The following is a 17,859-nucleotide window of genomic DNA, read 5'->3' as shown; positions in this document are numbered from 1 at the left end:
GTATGAAAATGTAAGCTGAATAAACCCTTTCCTCCCCAACTTGCTTCTTGGTCATGATGTTTGTGCAGGAATAGAAACCCTGACTAAGACAACTGTGAAAGGACTTAATATTTTCCTATTTTCATAATCCTGCTTAAATCCTGCATAGGCTTTTTTTTTCTTACATGTTGGCAAGACTGTCCTAACTCCACATTGAAAGGGGAAGTAAGTGGCCAGGAGGTGACTCAGTAAGCAAGGACTTGTTTGCAAACACGAGGACCTGAGTTCTGATCCCCACTCCACACATACAAACAATAACAAAAACAAAACCAAGATTGGCAGCCTGCACCTGTGATCCCAGGGATAGGGACCTGGAGACAGGTGGATCCCTAGCCAGTCTGGGTAGTCAGTGAACTTCAAGTTCAGGTAGAGAGCCTGTGTCCAACCTATCTCAGAAAGTAAGATAGAGGAGATAGATGACGAGAGCTGACACAAAGTCCAAACTTCATACACACGCATGTACATTTAGCCAAGTGCACCTGCACACATATGCATCACACCTGTACTTCACACATATAATCACACAGGACCACAGGCATACACTCACACACAGGACCACACAATATACCCATTTAGGTAGGTATACACATGCACATAAACACATACACACTGCACATACAAACCCACTACTAAAGGTCTTAAAATTGATTTGTTTTAAAATGGAGTCTGTTAGGTGCTAATTTGATCTCAGTGGATAGAAAATGTAAGGGCATACATACACATACATATAAACACATATGCATACCTGTACAAAATATAGAATACATACATATGTAAAACACACAGAGAGAACAAAAGGAAGTAAAAACTTTCTGATAGGCAAGGAACGATAGATACAAAGGAATTCATCAATGCTATGGATCATTTGCAGTAATTATAGACAACTGATTTTGTGTTCAAAAATTCGAAGAGCAGTTTATGGAAGAGAAGCAAATTTGTTTCAACTCTAGCCTATTTGGCACTCAGAAAATCACTAGTGTAAGATTATATAATAAAACTAAATAAAGTTTAGTATTGCCAAATAAGGTTTAGGGCTCTATACTGGTAGCTTTGTTCAGAAGCAATCAGTATTCTCACTGTCATTACCAAAGAACTTTACATTTCAATACTAAGGGTCTACTTTTTCTCAATTATTTGTCTTAAAATTGATTTGTTTTAAAATGGAGTCTCCCAGGTGATAATTTGATCTCAGTGGATTAAAAAAACATTTCAATAATTATATGAAAACTGATGAAAGATATTTCAACAGTTATATGCTTACCTGGTGTCTAAAGAGTCATGACTTTTGATCCGGGTTGTCCATGTGTTACTAGCTGTGCTGACAGATGACGGTAGTGCTAAATCACTACTTGTGGCTAAGAAACACTGGCTTGCACAGTGCCCAAGACCAAGTGCACTGACCGGTCTCTGCCACGTGAGGATACGGATGCTGACAGTGTTTGCAGAGACCATGATGTCTTCAGGGATGAAGGAGAGCATGGGAATCAGAGTGGCCTTCAGATGGTTAAGCAGATAGAACATGACATGGAATTTTATGGAGACACATGAACTTGGACAATCAGACAAGTCCAAGACCTAGTCAGAGCTCCAGGGCCTAGTCAGAGCTCCAGGGTCTAGTCAGAGCTCCAGGGCCTAGTCAGAGCTCCAGGGCCTAGTCAGAGCTCCAGGGCCTAGTCAGAGCTCCAGGGCCTAGTCAGAGCTCCAGGGCCTAGTCAGAGCTNCCAGGGCCTAGTCAGAGCTCCAGGGCCTAGTCAGAGCTCCAGGGCCTAGTCAGAGCTCCAGGGCCTAGTCAGAGCTCCAGGGCCTAGTCAGAGCTTCAGGGCCTAGTCAGAGCTCCAGGGCCTAGCCTGGACTCCAGGGTCTAGTCAGGTTTAACACTCCCCTCTGCATGGTATTCCTCTGCATCATAGTCTAGAAAACTACTTTCTGTTTCCATTGCTTTGTTTTTCTTAATTATTTTATTAGATATTTTCTTCATTTACATTTCAAATGCTATCCTGAAAGTCCCCTATACACCCCCCCCACCCTGCTCCACTACCCACTCACTCCCACTTCTTGGCCCTGGCGTTCCCCTGTACTGGGGCATATAAAGTTTGCAAGACCAAGGGGCCTCTCTTCCCAACGATGGCCAACTAGGCCATCTTCTGCTATGTTTGGTTTTAAACTGAGCGACAACCACAAGGTTCCCCCCTGGCGCTTCCTTTTGCCTTCCTTTCCCTTTTCTTCTCTTCACTCCTGAAACCAGCTGTGATTATTCAACAATTCCTGGCTGCTTTTCCATTACTTGTTAACATAGTGGGACTCAACCTCTGGGTTGTGACCCCTTTGGTGGTCGAATAACCCTTTCCCAGTGTCACCTAAGACCATCAGAAAACACAGATATTTGCATTACGATTCATAACAGTAGGAGCATTGCAGTCATGAAGTAGCAATGAAAATAATTTTGTGGTTGAAGGTCACCCCAGCATGAACAACTGTATTATAGGGTCAGAGTGTTAGGGAGGTTGAGAACCACTGTGTTAACCAAAAGAAGAAACAAAAAATGGCTAAAATTTAGAGCAACCAGTTCAAATTGCAATGAAGAGACCTTGTTCCAGTTGTTCAGGACCCACATGATGATCAAGCAGCACATCTGTTACATATGTGCAGGGAGGCCTAGGTTCAGCCCAGGTTTGTTCTTTGGTTGGTGGTTCAGACTCTGAGAGCCCCATGGGTCCAGGTTAGTTGACCGTGTTGTCCTTTCTGTGAAATTCCTATCCTCTTTGGGGCTACAATCCTTCTTCCTATTTTTCCATAAGATCCCCCAAGTTTGTCCATTGTTTGTCTGTCTGAGTCATCTGCTGGGACAGCCATGCTAGGCGCCTGTCTGCAAGCACAACTGAGTACCCTTAAGTGCTCGATGTTGGTACTTGTCGTTGTGTGGGTTATGGGCTGGCCATCCCCCTGTGGTAGCTGCTTTGGTCTGTTGACTCGTCCCCACCTGCTGAACCACAGATGCTTATTTTCAGGGAAACCCGCTCACAGCAGCAGCAGCAGCAGCAGCAACAGGAGTGGGATCAACCTGCGATTCAGCTAGCAGCAAGCGGCAAGGAAGTGTCTCACCACCTAGAAAAACTGCTGCCTTCAGCACCAAGGCACTTTTTATAGACATGACTGTGTTCCTTGTAGACAGAGCCCAACTTGTGTGTGTGTGTGTGTGTGTGTGTGTGTGTGTGTGTGCGTGCGCGTGCGCGCACGCTCCGCACATGTGTGAGTGTGCATGTGGTAGCCATGGTCAATACTGGATGTCCTTCAGTTGTCCTCCACATTAGTTTTTCTGAAGAGGCCTCTCACTGAACCTACAAGTCACTAATTCAGCCAATATCAGACCAGAAAGCACTAGGAACCTTCTGTTTCTACTCTCCCTTACTAGAACTGTATACATATATGACCCTTATTCAACATTTAACAAGGTTACCATGATTTGAACAAGGGATCTGAGGCTCACAGATAAAGCTCTTTACTCACTGAGCCATCTCCCCAGACTTCATAATTTCTCCTTCACATTCCATTTCTCTGCACATCCCATCATGATGATGTTAATTCAGTTATCTGGGCACATTTATTATCCTACCACCTATTGTCTTGTAGTTTGATGAGTAAGGTTAACATACAATAACCTCAGATTAGGTAAAATGAGAGAGATGATGGGTTCTCTAAGAAGAGCATGGGGGTCAGAGGATGGAGAAATTACGAATGATGGAATCAGGAGGCCAAGCAGGAGCCCTGATGTTCACTTGTGGAAAAGAAAACTAGGTGTGCAGAAATGGCTCTGAGATACCAAGGGCTTGTTACAGTTATGTGTTATCTATATATCAGGAACCACATGTGCCTAAAGAGATGCTGGGAGGGAGAAATATAAACTCAGATCTAGGCTATAGCTGCTCAGACAGTATTTACCATTTCTACACAGATTTTTGTATGAAGAACATACAAGACACACAAAAAACATTTTCATCCTTAAATATCTATTGTGATCTTTAAATGGTGTCACAACATTTCAGAGAGACTAATTTTTATCGTTATAAGTCTATGGAAGGATTATTGGTATAGAATTCGTTACCTCCACATAGCTTAATCTAAGAGGAGAGGGGAATTAACACGTGCATTCAGATGGGGACTCAGAGGCAAGGTTTCCTAATTCACCATCCAGCAGCATCCTCGATGGTGAGAGGAAGGCAGCATAGCATTCCAAAGCCAGCAGAAATCGGCAAGCTGCCACATCTCAAATATTGGCAGAAAACATTTGGCTATGCTCTGAAAATTAATTATTTTATTCATCAAACCATGTTATATTCCTGATCACTTGGAATTCAGAAATGCCCGCTATTTATCTTTCACAATAGCATGCTGGCTTCTAGGGTGTGTTTGCTAGTTGTCATATGGGGAGCTAAAACTTAATAAAGCTAAAAGGTTGTCACTAAATGACTTCTCCTGGGACTCAAGAGATGATATAGAGTGGGTGACGTCTTCCATCAGGGGCACATGCAGCTAGGTAAAATTCTTAGTTTGGGTTTCCTGGGATTTCATCCAGTTAGTTTTACTTTTGAAAAGCCATACATTTGATGGACAGGAAGTCTGTCCTAGCAAACATCCGTCAGTCCCCTTGTGTGGCGGTCATTGATTCTACGGGCACGCAGATGGGTTTTAGTTCACCAGGCTTTCGCTGACTTCTACATGTAGTGAAGGATTCATAGTGCAGGAGTGGAACCAGAAGGGAATTATCAACTTCCAGACTGTTTCAAATTCTAAAAGCTTTAAATGTAATTCACATGCATCACCAGGAGGCTACTGTTGATCATGGTTTCCGTCATCCTGTATATGAGCACTTCACACACACATGGCTATAGTTTATCTTCTCAATGCACACACAAGGGAACTGTTATACTTATTTCACGATAAACCTGGTGCTGTAGGCTTGAATGTCTTATCCAGCTCACCCATGATCTCCTAAGAAAACCCAAGATTGGTGCGGTGGTGTCTTCTTAAGTCTGAAGTTCATTCACTGCTACCATACCATAGCTGCTTCTTGGCACCACAGCGTGAGGACCAACCTCCCTTAGGACAGTACTTAATACCACTAGGGTTGCATAAGAAACTGGGTGCATTCGTCCTGCCCAGCATCTGGCTCCAGGCTTCTGACTACAGTTTCAACCTGAGCTGGGTGACACATGGTTTTTCTTATTTTGTGGTGGAATGTCCTGGGGATTCTCTAAGGATGGCCTTCCCTTGAGGTAAGCAGCAGGTTTCAGGACCGAGAGCACACAGGAACTGAAGTAACCGATGGGTCCAGTGGCCAGACAGAGTCTTCCTGAGGGATCTGCTGACCTTGTGTTCCCTTTCAGGGAGCAGGCACTGCTTGCATGCCAGAAGCTACTTATAGTATGACATCACTTCAAATCTGTCCTTAGATCAACCTCCAGCCAAGAATCCCATTCCTTTTGGAGGTCACAATACTTCTACTTTGCTTAGACGGGCTATTTATTTTCATTATTATGTAGAGGAATTATCCATAAAAATATTTCATTTTAAGCTAGATCATACAAAGGCTTCTATTTTTAGCCCAATACTAATATGTACCTTTGATATTTTAAAATGTGTTTTTACTAGTTCTTTGAGAATTTTGCATTCTGGGTTTTGGTCATATTCACTGTCATCTGAGCGTGGAGTAGTGTGTGCCTTTCCTTTAAAAAAAATACATTTAAAGTGTCTAACACTGTCTATTTGTGTTTTTCCTGACTTGTTGTTTTGGTGGCTTTATACATACATGTAGTATGATGACATTATATTCTTCTTCTGTTGCCCCCTACTGTTCTCTATTTCTGTCTGAATCCATCTCCTTCCCAACTCCTCCAGTGCCTATGCCACAGGGGAGGATGTCACCCCCCTCCCATAGCAACTGCATCAGTCAGCAACACTTCAAAAAGGAGTGGTCCATGCAGGTTCCTCTTCTACCCTCAGAGGATCATTGAAGGGCCCCACCTTGGACAGACATCGCTCATGGACAAAGAAAGGCTTTGCTATATCTTTGTTCATGGCACTCTTTCCATCCTCCAGCCCTTTCCAATCCTTCTTCTATCTCCTCTGGGCCTTCCTTGGTTGGGGGAAGTCGCTTTGTTTTCAAAATACTTATCTAGGTAAACTAAAGAATGTGATTGAACCCCGTGGAAATCTTCTGTATGATCAAGTCTGATACAAAACTCTATAAAATTGCAACAGGGAGGTAAACTCAGAAAGATTGTTACGGCAGGCTCTGCTCCCAGAGGCTAAGCACACATTGGCTGACTGGATCAGGTGACAAGAGTCTCCTCAGAAGACATGACCGTGTTCTATGGAGTACATAAGGAAGAGAGAGAGAGTGTGTGTCAGGGCTGCTGTGACTTGGGAGACACTCACCTCACACTCTGTTACAAGTTAACAAAATGTGAGCATTTAAGAAATATTCACAGGGGTGAACGTTAATGGCTTACACCCACTGTGATTTCTTAATGTAATGGGACCTATTAGATAAATATAACCATTATTTCTAGAAAAAGTTTGAATGGCGATGCTTTTAATTTACATGCTTCTCTGTTTTCCAGGGTCTGCCTTAGTTCATGACTTCCCATATTAATATGTGAAATTAGCATAATATATTGGCAAATAGTCGTGCCTTGCCTACCACCTCTTACCTTTCTCAGAGCTCCTTAAAATAAGTAACATAGGAAGACAAAGTTTCTTCTAAATGAGGGAGCTATGAGCAAATTGACACACATCGCTAGGACTGGCTATCTGCAAATGTGATAGACCTGTGTGTCTTTCCTGTAAAGGAGTCATTACTTTGCCTCCCTGTTTGTCATGGCAACGAAAGCAGGTAAAGGAAGAGGGTGAGTGCTTCCAAGCTCACGCTGGAGAAAAGTAGGTCACAATGTCTCCTGACCTTCTTTAGACCTGTGTAATGCTCACAGAACATCACTTGCTATTTGATGTGTAACCTATGTCCTAAACATGTGGGATGATTTTCGGGGACAATACCAAGAGTAGACTGACTCAGAAGTGATGGCTGCAGGTTCTTAGATCTGGTACAGGGCTGGTCACAGAACCCCCAACTCCATATCTAGAACAGTATATCTATTCCTGGTAGAACCACTACTGGTGCCCAGAGCATTTCAAGTACTATGGGCATATCAAAATCCACTGGCATATCAAAATCCACTTTATGTGTTTACCAGTAATGTGTGTTGCATGAGTCACACACACACACACACATATATATATATATATATATATATATATATATATATATATATGCCATAAGCATATTGATAATAATGTTCTTATATTTACAGTATGTGGTAGAGAGTGTGCAATGTTTAAAACCATGGAAAGGAACCAAGAAAAGCTCCAGGAAGAAGTGTAAGTGAACTTATAGCTCTCAAGCTTGGGTGTAAATAAAGGCTTGCTACATCCACACCCGACAGCACCAGGAGTCAGTCTGTAGGTGCTAAGTGTTTCTCAGCAGCACACCCCAGTGAGGATTCTTGTTTCCCATGGATTATTTTCTTTCATTCAAAACCATTCTATCCCATTTATAAGTAGTCCCTAAGAGAACACTGTAAGAAAAAAAAAGAAGACATTTTGCAATAATTGTAGTAAGTTTTAAATAATAGTTAAATTAATTATAACATAATCTGAGACTTACATTCTCAAGTGAACATTTACTAGCAATCACCCCAACCCCTACCCCAAAGCGTAAGTTGGCATTGATAGTTCACAAACAAAATAAGGGCTAAATCGAAGTAGGAGTCCTAATAATGTTCCTGTATCATTGACTTCGGGGTGGAATGACTGTAGGGTACATGGGTATGTAATGCTGGTTGTTTTCTCATAGATTCAGGATTCTTTCCAATTGTTCTATAAAGTCCTTCCATGGCTCATTTCTAGACTACCAATCATGCTCATTAACAATAAGGCAGTATGCCTCTCAACACCCCCTCTCAACACCTTCTGCAAGCCGGGACTTCTCAGAGATCAGCATTGATTAGTGGGCCAGTGGAGAAAGATGCTAAGCATTCTATCAGTGGTCTGAGATGAAAAGCCAGAGGTGGTGGCCAATTGTCAGGTGGAACAGCAGTGTTCCCAACTGGACAGACTCTGAAAGCATCTGTTTCTATGCCCACTCACCTATAGGGAATTAAAACTGGAAGTATCAGACAACATTACTCACACACTGGTTTACAAGAAGGAAATGGCTGTAAATCATTCAAAATCACTTACATGTTTGCTAGTGTACACCTGAATGTGAAAATTAATTTGAGATATCCACAGACATTTAAAAAGTGACATTTTCTACTGAAAGCCACATTGAAAATGACTTCCCTGTGATACTCTTAGCTCCATTCTGAGATACCACAGATTTCATACCAGGAAATGCTTTTGAGGAAAGCTAATGGGCACTTAGAGTGCTTGGAATTACATAACTCAGCTTTGACCCCAGCCAGGGAATTAAATCAGTAACAGAATTCCTGAGAAGGACTTATACCTAATTAAACTCCCAAGTTTAATTTATGCCATCACTCATTATAATTTTAAAAGGAAACTCATGTCAGGCATCTCCACAATGAAAATTAGTTCAAGGTCTGGAAGTGTAGATCAGTGATAAAACCCTTTTCTACCATGCCCAACGGTTTGAGTTTTATCCTAAACACAAAGCCAAAAAATAAACAAAATCCAAGATAACACAAAGAAAACCCAACAGAGGGATCAGAATCATTTTATTTACACACAGTGACAGCTACAATCATTGGCTCTGTGGATGGGATTGTTGATTCAGCCTGAGTCCCACAGTGACATCCATGATGTGAGATATATTAATATATCTGTCTCAGCGATGCTCTCAATGACTTTTTGAAAAGAAGTCACTTTGTATAGTGAAGAAGAGATATATGGAGTAGAAGAAGCTTGACCATTTTCTACATGTTGTAGCCTAGGGAATTTGATGGTAGCTCTCTTTTTTTCATGTAATATGTAGGTGTTTGATCTTCAAGTACCACACAGTAGGAGACACAGAAAGTAGGGGCTATGAGGCCATGTGATAGGCAGTTGGGTGAACAGAATTGCTTGGCTGTGTTGCCTTCAGCAGACACCAGTGGATAGAACAGGTGACTGAACTTATTGTGGCATATCCTCCGAAGTTCACCAGAAAGAAGCTCACCAGAATGCTAAAGGCAGTTAAATAGGATATGTTAGCTTGACTACATTTTTAAATATCTTTAAAAAAATTAAGATGCATTTGAGCCTGTGGTTTGGAGGCAAAGTGTTCTGGATGGGTTCAAGTGTTTGAACCCTTGGTTACATACAGCTGGCGAAGATGTGGGAGAAGGTCATTGAACATTTACCAACTTCACTGAAGAACATGGGTCACTGGGGGTGGGGATTAGACGTTTTATAGCCCATCCCTACTTTCTGCTCATTCTCTGCCTCCTGAGTCTGGATACACTCTGACCAGACAGCCCCCTGCCTCTATACCTTCCTTGCCTGTGACCATGTCTTTCCCCATGATGGGCTCCTTCCCTCTGGAACTTTTAGGTTGTTTTGGCCCTGTTGATTTAAAAATATGTTTGTGAGACATATATAAGTAAATACATAAGATTTATACTTAAAGCATAAATATTGTATATATACACTAGATATATCATATATCGTATATCATATTATACACTAGATATTTATGGATAATACAATATGTTATATATGCTAGCATATATGTTAATATAGTACATTATATAATACCTAGAAAAAAACTATGGCTTTGTATAATACAGTTTGTAACAGAAGCACCGTACACTATTATATGTGCATGTGCATACCACATGCAATTAATGTGTAATGAAAGCAGATGAAATTGGTAATCTGTTGCTAGGTGATAATTTTTTTTAGTTCACAGCCATGGATAATGCATCTGCCCCAGTGCGCAGGTGTAGCCCAGTATCCCTTCTTAGCTAACTTTGAAATTCAATTTGTCAAGTTTCCTTGGGTTAAAGAAAGCCCTATGAAACAGGTGTCCATAACTCTGTTAACTTCTTGTCTTCATGGGCAAGCTCTTTCCAAGTGTTTTCATCCCAATTCTCAAGCTCATACACTAGAACCTGAAGTGCCATGACCGGGAGGATGCCCACACATCTAAAACGGGGACTTTGCCTTCTTGGTGTCTAGTTCTCAGACTCTTATTGAATAATTGTGTTTTTTAATCAAAGGTCAAGGCATCGAAGTATGAGCGTGCAATTGAGTGGTGGAGCTTTTATGATATTTTATTTGGTTTTGAAGGAGTATGGCAAGTACATGAACCACAAATCTAGCTTGTGTTTGAAAACTGTCGGGTAGACTGCTTAACAAGAAACCTGCAGTTAATAGGGTAGTCCCCAGAGTGCTGAGACAGGAAGTTCTCTTCCCAGGATTGTGTCTTTGCTTCATTCAGGAGTCAGGGCTGTACCACTTTTGCTCTGATCTCTTGACATATAAAACACTACAGGCATTATAGCAAGAGACAGAGCCTAGGGGTGTCTTCATAATGAGCACCATGGGCTACCACCTCCTCCCCCGTTCCTAAACATTCTTCTGTTCTTTCCTTCAGCTTGGATTGTGAATACACAGGACATATTAGGTGTCATGTTTTATCTCATGAGATCATATTCTTTTCCAGGCATCTTAACGAGTTAATGAATTATCTCCCAATCCCCCTCTCAGTCTCTGTCTCTCTATATACCTTGCCTCTCTTTGGATTTGGTTCATCATTAAATATAATTCTTACTAAAATCTCTATTTAATAATTTTGTAAATGCGGTGTTTTGAGGTTATAATCATTTTAAAGCTTAAAGGGTTTCTTCATCTTATTACTAACAACAGTATACAAAAGCACAGAGCACAGCAAGTTCATGTTACAAGAAGTTTGGAAACATTTATGAAACTTTGCCAGGATGTGACATCATTACTAGACATCTGCAGTCAACCCCCAGCTCCACTGCCTCCGTTCTCTCTGAGCTTCACATCTTCTAGGAGAGAAAGGTGGGACTGACACAGACTGTTCTGTCCCTTTCCAGAATTCTGCTGGAAGAAGTAATAAGGTCACATTCTGAGCAGAGCACAGAGAGGAAGTCCAGTCAACAGGATTGAGGAGCTATAGCAAGGAATCCTGGGAAAGGAAGGTGCTTTCTACCAGTGTGCCTGTGAGTGTGTGTGTGTGTGTGTGTGTGTGTGTGTATGTGTGTGTGTGTGTGTGTGTGTAGAAGGGGGAGGGAGGGAGACAGGGAAGGAGGAAAAGGGAGGGAAGGGATAGAGAGAAAGAGAGAAAGGGAAGGAGAGAGAGGAAAGAGAGGATGAGAGGAGAAGGGAGGGGAGGGGAGGGGAGGGGAGGGGAGAGGAGAGGAGAGGAATGTTTTGGTTACTTTGTATCACTTAATCTGTCTCAAGATCTAGGAGAGGGTCAGAGGAGACTGGCTCCTCACTGTGGAGGCAGCTGAATTCATTCTCATATATAGAACTGAAATGTTTTTCCTCTTTACTTGAAATGCATCCTCCTAGCCTTTGGGGGAGTCTGAAGTTATAGATTAGCTCCCCTGGCTCTGCAAATGAGGCACAGGTCCCTTTTCCCTGAGTACTCGCCCAGTTAGACTGAGTGGAAGTAGTGTGAGAAACCCAGGAACCTGCTTCCTTCCCAGGATGACCACAGAAAATAGGTCAGCAGGGCCAAGTTGGCCTTACAGGAGCCCAGATTGCCATCCAGGAACCTTTTTTTTTTCATGCATGTTGATTTTATTTCCTAAAGATTAGTTCATGGCATATATATTGTTGATGGCCCATCCTTAATACTTATTCTTCAAACGAATGTTTTGATTACTTTGTGTCACTTAATCTGTCTCGAGGTCTAGTGAAAATAGAATTTCAACAATGTAATTTGATATTTGCTTTGAGATAAAACACCATACTGGAATTTTAGTCATTGCCTTTCTTGCATGTGCGCTGCCCACAAATACCACTAACATTCATTTTGACACAAGTGAATAAATAAGCAATTTATTTTATTACATCCAGCTTCAGTTTGGCTTTGATTGTTGTTCCCAAGCAGTAGATGCTAGATGGCTGCCTCTGTGAAGAAAAGAAACATGTGTACGTGTAAGATTTGCTATATGTGGTGTTATTGCAATGTATATTAGGAAGGGTGATGTGACCACTACCCTGAGCCCAATGTGATTTCCCTCATGAGTGACATGGGTTCAACTGCAGTGTGTGTAAATAGGCAATGATTAGGACAATTACTGGCCTCCCAGTCCTCAGCCAACTCCTCCCATTGTTGGATTTAGCTGACACACTTCTGCAGTCCTGTATCTGGCATCATGAAGAATTTGAAGATTCGACTCACTGGTTGTTACTGTTATCGTCACCCACAAGTACATCACGCTGGGAACTGTAGCTACTCCAGTGTTGAACAGGTACATTGTGCCTTCACAGAGATTTAATAAGGCAGAGATGCCTCATGTGAGTTTCCTCAATAGAAAATTAATAAGGTAGAGAAGGCTTCAGAGCTGCAGAGTGAAAAGTGTGTCAAGTTGGAGAGGGTGGGCGAGGCATCCAGATGTTGGTAACAAATGAAAGAGTCATAAGGCTGGGAATAGATCAGGGTAGCAGTGTAGAGAGCGGGGTGGGGGTTGCTACAAAGGGAAAGAAGCCAGGAGAAAAACACCCTAAGAAAGCCTAGGATGGTTGATGTGCCTGGGGAGGTCAGCCTTGCAGTCACATGTAGAGTAATTTTGACAAGATAAGATGGGTAAGACCCTCTCTGTAAAGCTTCTGCTGGAATCTGCTAAAGATAGGGAGAGCAGCCTGGCATGCAGGGCTGGGATTTAATGGGACTGGGTGAACAGAGAGAGATATAGCAAGACTTTCCAACCATGTCTCCAGGAAGTGTACGAGGAAGAAAAAGAGAAGGAAACTTAGAACGGGAAGCCTGGGGACTTGATTTTTGACTGTGCTTCAAGTTCTGTTTGGATATTACCTATTAATATAGATTTACAGGCAGTACGGGGATTTGGAACTGAGCGAGAGATCAGAATGCATGTGATTTTGCAGAGTTTCTTGAGTAAGCTTTGGAGTCTTAAGAATCTCCTGAGAGAAAGGCTGTGGAGAGCCTCGATGGTAGATTAGCAAAGAGGAACATTTAGCCAATTGAAGAGGCAGCATCCAAGGTGGGGAGGCCTTGCTGTACGAGCTGTGAGATGGTGCAAGAGATAGCACTGATTAATCATATAAAATATTAGGAAATCCAAAGGATCCAGCTAGATCGAAAACGATGCATTTAACGTTGACCTCTACGGACGGGCTTGCAGCAGTTTTCAAGTCTGACTAAAATGAGGACAAATAGGTGACCTGAAAAGCAATCAAAGCTATGAGACCATGCAGCACTGAAGAGAACAAGGGGAGAATCTGAAAGGTGTCTGTAGCTACTTGGTGCCCACTGAGCACAAGACAGCATCGCAATTCTTCACCATTTAATTCAAACACAAATGCTTGGAGCTATGACAATGTTTTTGAGATGAATACTTCAAGCCAACTGTTTAGGGAAAAACTGCATAGCCAGGAACATGCTTGCCACCTACCAATAAACTATTTTGACAGAGAAGAAATGTAATATATCTACTTGCCTGGTGGAGCTCCGTAGATACACACAGTTAACAAGCATGGGTGGCCAGGTGACTAACTGAGAGCCTGGAATTTTAATATTAGCTAATTTTGACTATTTTGTATATCCATGGCTTCATGACGAATGGCCACAAATGAGACACTGCAGGGCCTGGTTAAGAACAGGATATGGAGTTAATCTTCTGTTATGTAAGGAAGCAGATGCTGAACCTAAGACTCTGGCCTAATGACTAGATCCTTTTGTTTCCCAGTATTCAGTGTTCATTTCTATTGTATAACTTATTTTTCTCACTTCAGGGACCAATGATCTGACAAGAAATTGACTTAGAAGAAGGGCTGATTCCAATTCCCATTTTGAGGATATAGCCCATCATGATGGGGAGGGCATGGTGGCTCTCAGCAGGGACAGTAGGAATATGAGGTAGGACCAGGCTATAGAACCTTGAACCTAATCCCTCCGTGTTAGTCCACAGCTTCAACACCATCTCAAACCATCATTACCTTCTGAGAATCAAATGTCCAATAACAGGAGCCTGTGAGGGACATTACACATTCAAACAACGATAGAGCTCTAAATATCATTTTCATTTGTTCTCTCTTCTGTGTTAAACAAAATCCTGTTTCCTTAAGGTTCCTATTTAAGTAAGCTGATTAGATGTTTTCTCCGAAACAATCTCCGAAGACACTGGCACCTGATATGTCCTCAAGTATGGCAGGAGTGGGGGGGCTTAGAGTAAAGGGTAAAAAGCCTTTTGCTCCTCAAGTGAGGCATGATCTGTGTAGGCTTGGATCAAGGGCAACTGTAGACTGTAATGGCAGGGTAGCAAGGCTCATATCCAAGGAATACCACCTAGAATACCCTTAGGAAAAGGTTATATTTTATGTCTGAGACAAAAATGATAGGGTCATAGCTGATAAAAAATATGACTGATTACAGTTGTGGAGAGAAAAGGTCTCTATAGTGGGTAGGCAGCTGGGCAGCACACTCCTGACAAGACTTAACCGAGGCTTTGAACATTCATGCAGGGATACATCATTGCTGCAGAGCCTTGCTTTGTGACACAGTTCAGTTGCAGAATCAAGAAACAGAAAGGAAAGCCTAGTTTCATCAATTGGGCCTGTAAGCAGGCAGAATGGTAGGTCTAACTGTGAGAACGCATACCAGACCAGCAAACTTTAGCTTTTGAGACAAAATTTAAACATAAATGGGTTAAGAGGGAGGATTGAGGCAAAGCTAAGTACATCGAATCCCATTCGTCACCAAGCCATAAACATGGCTGCCTCCACAAACGTAGAGAGGCTGACATCTGGAGCAGATGTTCCAACAGTGCTTTGTTTCCCCCACATATTTCTGAAAGAATTTGAAATAGATACTCACTTCTCCTGAGAATCAGTCCTTTCTTGGCTTGTTGAATTCCTCCATTCTCTGCACGTTATAGCAGAATCTATAGTACACTGACTGGTAGATATAGCACATTCGGGCCACGCATGGGCTTTGATCAACGCGTTTGTCTCTGTTGATTCTGCAGAGATGCTCACAGGCTTCCCAGATTCTCCTCTTCTTTATAAGACCTCCATCCAGTTCATGTTGTCCTCAAGTTTTGCTTTGTGAGCGAGAGATGATTCATACTCAAGATCATTGAGCAGTACTGTCAGGTTGCCTCACTTAGTAGGTCTGCGGTCAGATCTCGGTTCTTTTGATTCTATGTGTGGTACTCATGCAATGGGAAGTAAGGAAGTTCACATCAGATATTTGTGGATGTCACTGAGAAAAGTGATTTCTAGAATGTTTAGTCCCTAGTGGATGTGACTATTATGGGTTAAGGAGAGACAGATGTTGCTTCACATTGTAAAGAGACTGGCATAGAGGAAGAAAGCTCTGACAGGACATTTGTGAGAGATGTGGCGTGTGGGCACGTCTTGAGGCTAGTGGGAGAGCTGCTTGTGGATTCTGGGGCAGGCTTCAGCAAGGGTGTGCAGTGAAAACTGATGATTCTTATTTCTCCCAACACTGCAAGGAGTTGGTTTCCCCAAGTTCAATATTCTCATTTAATAGCGTTTTGACCTCTTTCCTTACAGAAGAAATCATTAAAATGAGCATTCAAAAAAAAAAAGAGCCAAGAAACATTTCTTGGCATAACTCCTTCCTCTACCAGCGGGGATTTTTGGCTCTCTATACCAAAGTTCTCTTGAACTGTATTCTTTGGCCAGGCATGCGACTAGTGTGTAGTAATCTTAGTCACTAAAGCCATTCCTCCTAAAAGTTTTCCTGTTTAAATATTGCCATATTCTCTCTCCATTACTGAGCTGGCCATTGTACAACCACTTTCTGGAAGGATGTATCTTCAGTGTGCAGTGCATAATGATGTCTCCCAACATGGTTTGCCTGTGCAGAACTTGAGGATTCAGGATTCCCAACTGCTCTCTCAAAGTGCAGTTCTAACACTCTGTGGACATGAGCAAGGAGTGGAGAGGAGTTTAATGAAGACATCCACTTTTCTCTTCCCAGCACTGACTGACTTTAGGAAGGGCAAGGCTGAAATGTGAATACATGGAGTGTGCAGATTTGCTAGGGGCGATTTTACATCTGTCTGAAATCAGGAAGCACAGGTCCGGGTGAACAAAAAATCCATTTTCCAAACAGCAAGATTCTGGTGAATTCTGAACCTTTCAGTGCTCTCCCATCCTTGCTAATAATTCCACAGGAAGAAGTGCTAATGAATCTGATGCCTTTGAGACTGTCTGAATGGTCTTGACAGAGGGGCATTGATAGGTGATGAAGATACTGATTTCTCCATTGAGAGTGATGTGAATGGGTTTGAAGTGCTGCCTGGCATGGACATCCCACGCTGCATGTCATGCTTGTTCATCATCTTCCAAGGTCAACTGTTATCTGCACACCGAGCTTCTCAAACTTTGACAAAGCAAAGTCAGAGAAGTAGGTGGTCTTCTATGTCTTCAGCTGTGGCTCATTTACTTCTTCTCAGACGTAAAGCCAGGTAAGATCCCATTCAAATTTAGAATTCTGTACATCTGCACATGTCTTGAGTATCCCATGCATAATTATTATATTTAATAATATAATAATTAGCTAGCTTTCCTTGCTGTAACTCCTCCTTGTCCTTTCTTACTACCTCTCAAATTTTAGCTGATTTTTAGTAATTATATTCGTTAAACATACATATATTTCTATTGTACATTTGTATATATGTATACATATGCATATATGTATACACATGTTTAAATCTATCAAATATATATATATATATATATATACACTTATATGTCTATTATACATATGTATATATGTATGTACATGTATATATATACACACGTATATATGTATATACACACATATATGTCTACTATACATATATGTCTATTATACATATGTATATATGTATGCATATATGTATATACGCACATATACATATATATATATATGCACACTTACATGCATATTATACATATTTATATATAAATAGAGCCTGCGGGGTCCGTCCTCTGATGCTCATCTGTGTCTGTGTTTAGGGTGACTTCTGACCACTTGAGATGGACCCCCTATCTGGAGGCTCATCTTTACAGAAGGCTATTTCACCTTCTTTCAGCAGTCATTGACTGTCTGTCACTCTTCCTTTAAGGGCAGAACCTTGGGAAATTTCCCCATCGGGGTCAGCTGGTTTTATCATTATGCATTATGTTTAATCAGGCAGCATATTGTAATTTCATGGCTGCAGCTCCCTCTTCATGTCTATCCAGCAGCAGGCGTTGTAGCCCTCTGACTCTTACCACAACCTCTTCTCTGGTGTTCACTGAGCCTTAGGGGTAGGTATGGTGTAGGTGTGATGTAGACGTGGTGTGGGTGTGGTGTGGGCGTGGTGTGGGTGTGTTATAGGTGTATCAAGTGGGGTCGGGCACCCCAGTGAGCTGTTCTCTATATTTTGACTGTTTTCTGAGGAAGAGATGACTCATGGTGACTGGTAAAATGCTAGCCTGGAAGAGTCAGGGGAGGTGCAGGACCTTCCCTGCTAAGATCTGAGGGAAGTGGTCATCACAACCCCTTGGGACTGATGGCATCTGTGAGTTTCTCCAGGAGAAGGGCACTTT

The 17,859-nt window shown here is 42.0% G+C and overlaps 1 protein-coding gene across 2 annotated transcripts in view; it reads left to right on the top strand.

Annotated features, from left to right (window-relative positions):
- The window catches only part of Fam155a (family with sequence similarity 155 member A), a 527,148-nt gene that overhangs the window by 105,101 nt on the left and 404,188 nt on the right, over positions 1 to 17,859 (top strand). The gene's annotated exons all lie outside the window — the stretch shown is intronic.

The sequence above is a fragment of the Mus pahari genome, chromosome 19, assembly GCF_900095145.1.
Source record: "Mus pahari chromosome 19, PAHARI_EIJ_v1.1, whole genome shotgun sequence".
Classification (NCBI taxonomy): domain Eukaryota; kingdom Metazoa; phylum Chordata; class Mammalia; order Rodentia; family Muridae; genus Mus; species Mus pahari.
This window is presented reverse-complemented; position numbering and strand designations above follow the sequence as displayed.